Source organism: Myotis lucifugus, unplaced genomic scaffold (genome assembly GCF_000147115.1).
Source record: "Myotis lucifugus unplaced genomic scaffold, Myoluc2.0 scaffold_122, whole genome shotgun sequence".
Classification (NCBI taxonomy): domain Eukaryota; kingdom Metazoa; phylum Chordata; class Mammalia; order Chiroptera; family Vespertilionidae; genus Myotis; species Myotis lucifugus.
This window is the reverse complement of record NW_005871170.1, coordinates 1,394,480-1,400,397: the sequence shown is the minus strand read 5'-3', so window position 1 is coordinate 1,400,397 and position 5,918 is coordinate 1,394,480. Positions and strand designations below refer to the sequence as shown.

Genomic DNA, 5,918 nt, shown 5'->3' with positions numbered 1-5,918 from the left:
GCTTTATATATATTGTTTAAATTAATACTACCCTTTGAGATAGATATTATTATCTCCATTTTAAAAAAATATATTTTATTGATTTTTTACAGAGAGGAAGGGAGAAACATCGATGAGAGAGAAACATCAATCAGCTGCCTCCTGCACACTCCCCACTGGGGATGTGCCTGCAACCAAGGTACATGCCCTTGACCGGAATCGAACCCGGGACCCTTGAGTCCGCAGGCCGACACTCTATCCACTGAGCCAAACTGATTAGGGCTATCTCCACTTTTTTAAATCCTCACCTAAGAATATTTCTCCATTGATTATTTTTTTTAGAGAGAGTGGAAGGGAGGGAGGGAGGGAGAAAGAGGGGGAGAGAAAGAGAGAGAGACAGAAATATTGATGTGAGAGACATATTGATTAGTTACCCTTGTACTCCTACCGGGACCAGGTTTGAACCGTGCCCTGGACCAGGAATGGAACCCACAACCCTTTGGTGCACAGACTAATGCTCTAATCATTCAGCAGCACTGTCCAGGGCTATTATCCCCATTTTATAGATAAGTAAGTAAAGTTCAGATAGGTTAAGTAATTTGCCCCAGGTACAATAAAAAGTAGAACTGAATTTAGGCCATGTATTTCCACAACTGACCCTCTTTTCCATTAGGCATAAGGTGAAAATTTAAAGTATGGCCTTTGCAAGATCATACAATGGAGTAAAGACAGTCTCTTCAATAAATGGTGTTGGGAAAATTGGGCAGGTAACTGCAAAAAGGAAACTAGAACACCAACTTATAGCATACACAAGAATAAACTCAAAATGGGTAAAAGACGTGTAAGTCGTGAAACCATAAAAATCCTAGAAGAAAACATAGGCAGCAAAATATCAGACATCTCACATATCAGAATTTCCACAGAGAAACAAAGGGCAAGAGAAACAAAGGAAAAAGTAAACAATTGGGACTACATCAAACTAAAAAGCTCTCCACAGCAAAGGACTCCAGCATCTAAATGAAAAGGGAACCCACAGCATGAGAACATATTTGCCAATGATACATGTGATAAAGGGTTACTTTCCAAAATACGGTATATAAACTACAACTCAACAAAAGGAAGACAATCGAATTTAAAAATGGGCAGAAGACCTGAATAGACACTTCTCCACAGAGGACAGAGAGATGGCCAAGAGACATGCTCAGTGTCACTAATTTTCAGAGAGATGCAAATTAAAACTACAATGAAGTACCACCTCACACCTACCAGAATGGCTATCATCAATAAACCAACAAACAATAAGTGCTAGTCAAGATGTGGAGAAAAAGAAACCCTAATATGATGCTGGTGGGAATGCAGACTGATAGAGCCACTATGGAAAACCATGTGGAGTTTCCTCAAAAAATTAAAAATGGAACTTCCATTTGACCCAGTGATTCCAGTTCTATGAATATATCCTAAGAAGCCTGAAACACCAATCAGAAAGAATATATGCACCCCTATGTTCATAGCAGTCTTATTTACAATAGCTAAGATCTGGAAACAGCTCAAGTGCTCATCAGTTGATGAGTAGATAAAAAAGCTGTGGTACATTTATACAATGGAATACTATGCAGCTGTAAAAAAAAAAAAGGATATTACCCTTTGAGACAGTATGGAGGGACCTGGAAAGTATTATGCTAAGTGAAATAAACCAGTCAGAGAAAGACATGTATCACATGATCTCACTTATATGTGAGAAATTTCAAAATTAATTGAAATCTCTGAATAAGGAATTTAATGAACAAAATAAACAGATGAACAAAATAGATCCAGAGACATTGAAGCATGCAACATACTGATGTATTTCAGAGGGAACAGGGTAGGGTAGGAAGAGATTAACCAAAGAATGTATATGCATATATGCATAACCCATGGACACAGACAATAGTTCAGTGAAGGCCTGGGGAGGGGTTGGGAGTGGGGTGGAGGAGGTCAATGGGGGAAAAAAAGGGACATTAAAAATACATTTTAAAAATAAAGTATAGCCTATGTTTTAAGGTAAATTTTAGAAGTGGTTAGTTATATGTGTTGCTCATATGTAACAGCATTCACTTAACATAACATTGACATTGATCAACATGTTCATTTCTACAATTATTTTGAATAGCAGTTTAATTAGAATTAATTTACAATATGTTTCTGAAATAATAAAAGTTTGCCAAGAATGAAGTGATGAAAGAAAACAAAAGGCACTTTCGAAGCATCATCAAATCTTAGGTTTGAAAGACAGAGAATGCCATGTGACTTTGTGAAATGTTTTGCTGATGTCAGAACTCACCTTAAATATTCTTATATACCAGAGTAGTACCCTCTATTAAAACAAAACAAAACACAACAGAAAAAGAGCCCTGGCCGGGTAGCTTAGTTGGTTAGGGCTTCGTCCCCATACACCAATGTTGTGGGTTTGGTCTCCAGTCAGGGCCCATACAGGAGGCAACCAAGGAATGCATAAATATCATAACCAATGAGTTTTATCGGAGTCATGCTTATTGCTAATTGAAAACTTTTCCCAATACCCAGCATGACAACTTGAAATATAGTTGGCTTTGGTAATTTTTGACAGTCTCTATGGAGACTGAATTAAAAAAAAATAAGTGGGACAACAAATCAATGTTTCTCTCTCTCTCTCAAAATCAATTTAAAAAACACCCAGCATGTAGTGACTTTATTAAATTTAGGTTGGTTCCATGTAATTTGCTGAATTAATTTCTCAATAATCATACCGAAAATCTTAAATTTTCCTGGAGCGTGCTGTAAAGCACTTGGCCTGTGGTTAATATTACTAACTTCCCTTCCCTCTTGAAAAAGAAGGATGTTTTGTTGAAGTCAGAATTTACCTTAAATATAATATTCTTATATACCAGAGTAGTAGCCTCTATTAAAACAAAACAAAACAAAATAAGAGCCCTCGCCAGGTAGCTTAGGCCCTTCTGTGCGTGTCGCCATGGTTACTCAAAAATGCCCAAGGATGGTCCTCCGTCATCTGTAAGCCTCTTGGGTCTCTGGGAAGTATTCTCGTGGGGCATCGGAGACTCCACCCTGGGATGACAACAGAGCAAGCTCTCATTAGGTCCCCCATATGGGGCCTTGGTTGCTCTCAGGCAGCGGGCTCTCCTCTTTCCAGAGTGAAGTCTCCTGATGGCGAAGATGGAAACAAAATGGGAGCACAATGGTTCTGAGTTTTCTCTACGAGAGCATGCAATGGTCCTATCCCTTTCCTCCTGTGCTTCACTGCTGAGCCACAGACCTTTTTGCTTTCAGGGATATGCTTCAGAGGCCTCTGTGCATCAAACTCTCTGAACCGGTGCCAGGTGGGTGCCCTTCCCTCATCACCCTTGGCCTTGTCTGTGCTTTCATCTCCAGCTCCTGCCATTTTAAATCTGAGCACTCCGGAGAGCTTTGCACACAGCTTGCTTGTCTTCCTCATTCAAGTTCTAATACTGCAATCGCAAATAATTCCAATATTGAGAGTATTCTGTTCTCTTACACTATTTGTCATTTTTACTTGTGCCCATCTTTGACTATTGGAAATCCGCTTTCCTAATCCCTCAGGTGAGTTTGTTGGACTCAACCTAGCTTTCTTTTGTGAGAGCATTATGACTCCATGGGTTTCCTTTCTACCTCCTCTCCAAGTTTTTCGTCATTTCCACGGTACTAAAAGATAATTTCCCTCACAAGAATCAAGTCCAGAAAGAGCATTCAAATTCCCCCTTTAAATTATAATTTATTCAAATTCCAAAGTAGAAAGGAAATTTCAAAATTAATTGAAATCTCTGAATAAGGAACAAAATGTATTTATTCTTAATGCAATTCCATATTATCCTCTTTACTAGAGTTAATATGATGTGTTTCTCTTGGGGTGTTATAATTTATAATGGTGGGTCAAAAATCATGCACAGTTGTGTTGATTTAATTGAAAAGATTTTAAAGTAACTTTTTTTTCTTATTTTAATATTCCCTGGACACAGAGATTTAAAACTTGATGTATCTTTTGCTACTAGTTATAACTGATTCTTTTTAAAATGTCATAACTTAATTGTATGGTGGCCAAAAATCATGTTTATTTTTAACAATCCAAACTTGATTGTTTCCTACTAATTATTATTATTACTTTTTTTTAATGAAGCCTGTTTTCAATCCTAATTTTCATCAGAGTAGCTTTTGCTACTTTCGTGTTTGAACAGAGTATCCTTTTCCAGACTTTTACAACAGATCAGTTTTGACTAAATGATGCATCTAAATGGTGTGGCTAAAACCTCCTTTATTTATTAATAAGTTATAAATGAATAAGTTATAAAGGAAATTCTATCTTAGAGAACCAAATGTAGAATCTTGCAGTACATAATGCACTGTGAATGTGTGTGTTGTGTATAAAATCAGTCCTCTTGATTGAAAGGGAACAAACATCCTATTTAAAAATGTGTTTTACCATTAGGGCCACTATCATACCTAACAAGACGAGGGAGCAGTTCCTGGTTGGCTGAATAGCTTCACAGTGTCATCACAGACACAGGCTCTTTCCTTTTTACTGCTCTGCCATCACTAGACCAAATTAATGGGTTTAGCAGCTCCGGACACCTCATTCTCGCTAAATAACACCCGGGATCAGGCAGAGAGGAGAGTTTCTCCTCTGCCTTTCTCTCTCTCTCTCAACCTCCCCCGTCCCCCACAGGAAAAACTTCATTCAAAACATTTTGCAACACTTTGCACACACACTTAAACACATATTACATATATTTTTGCCTTATATACATGTATTTACAATATTATTGAAATTTATAAACAGGCTACAATTTAAGTGCTGTCTTTGAACATTATTAAGGCAAGAAAAATTAACTCCACTTGCCCTCATTGTTTAATAAATTAGATAAGTAAACGGAGAAAGAGGAAGATATCTTTTAAAAAATAATGGAGATGAGAATCATTATTACTCAGATTTAGGTATGTTTGTTGATAAATCACAGTCTCTGAAAGAAAACTCCACCAGTAAAAACCTAATGTAATACCATTAACTATAGATTAGGGATTAATTCTAACTTCTAGTACCACTATTAAAAAACAAATAAACAGTGAATTCTATTAAAATAACCTTCTGATTTGTATGTATATAAGGAAGACAACAGAATATTTTAGGACTTAGCTTTAAATGAATCCCTGTGCTGTGTCTGCAAATTACCAGAATTGGAATTATGTTCTAGGTTTCTTCTAACCATACTCCCTATGCGAATCTGTGTCAACTGGTTTGAGTTAACATTAATTTTTGCATGTAAGCCCAGCTTTAACAGATGAGCCTGTTTGTACATGAAAGTGAATAGATTATGAAAGCTGCAATTAAGGAAAGGGCATGTATACTTTGCTTATTTAATTGCCAATTAAATAAAGGTGCTTGAAGACAGTTTAAACTTTGCCCTGGCTGGTGTGGCTCAGTCAGTTGGAGTGTCATCTTGGACACCAAAACGTTTCTGGTTCGATTCCCAGTCAGGCATGTGCAGGAGGCAACAGATCGATGTTTCTCTCTTACATTGATGTTTCTCCCTCTGTGTGTGTGTGTGTGTGTGTGTCCCTCCCTTCTTCTCTCTAAGACCATTAAAAATAAAAATATAATAATGCTATATTTCAAAAACAAAAGAAAAAAATTTTTAAACTTTATACTTGGCACAAAGCCTTTAACAAGTAAGAGTTATGGATTATTTCTTTGTTTCATTCAGGAAATTCTATCAGATGAGAGTGTTAGTCTGGCTTCCATTCCCATAACTCCACTGACCCAGCTCTCATAATATTTGTCAACATCATCTCTGTTGCTAAATCCATTGTGTTTGGCTCGATGTTGATCTGACCGGTGCTCTCTGACAGTATTACACACTGCTGACCACGTCCTCTTTGGGAAGCTGTCCTCC

At 37.2% G+C, this 5,918-nt stretch overlaps 1 non-coding gene across 1 annotated transcript; it reads left to right on the top strand.

The window, feature by feature from the left end:
* Positions 1-2,456: 2,456 nt before the first annotated feature.
* Positions 2,457-2,596, top strand: LOC111827035. Its single transcript, XR_002830492.1, has one exon. It is a non-coding gene; the product is annotated as a U4 spliceosomal RNA (small nuclear RNA).
* The last annotated feature ends 3,322 nt before the right edge of the window (positions 2,597-5,918 follow it).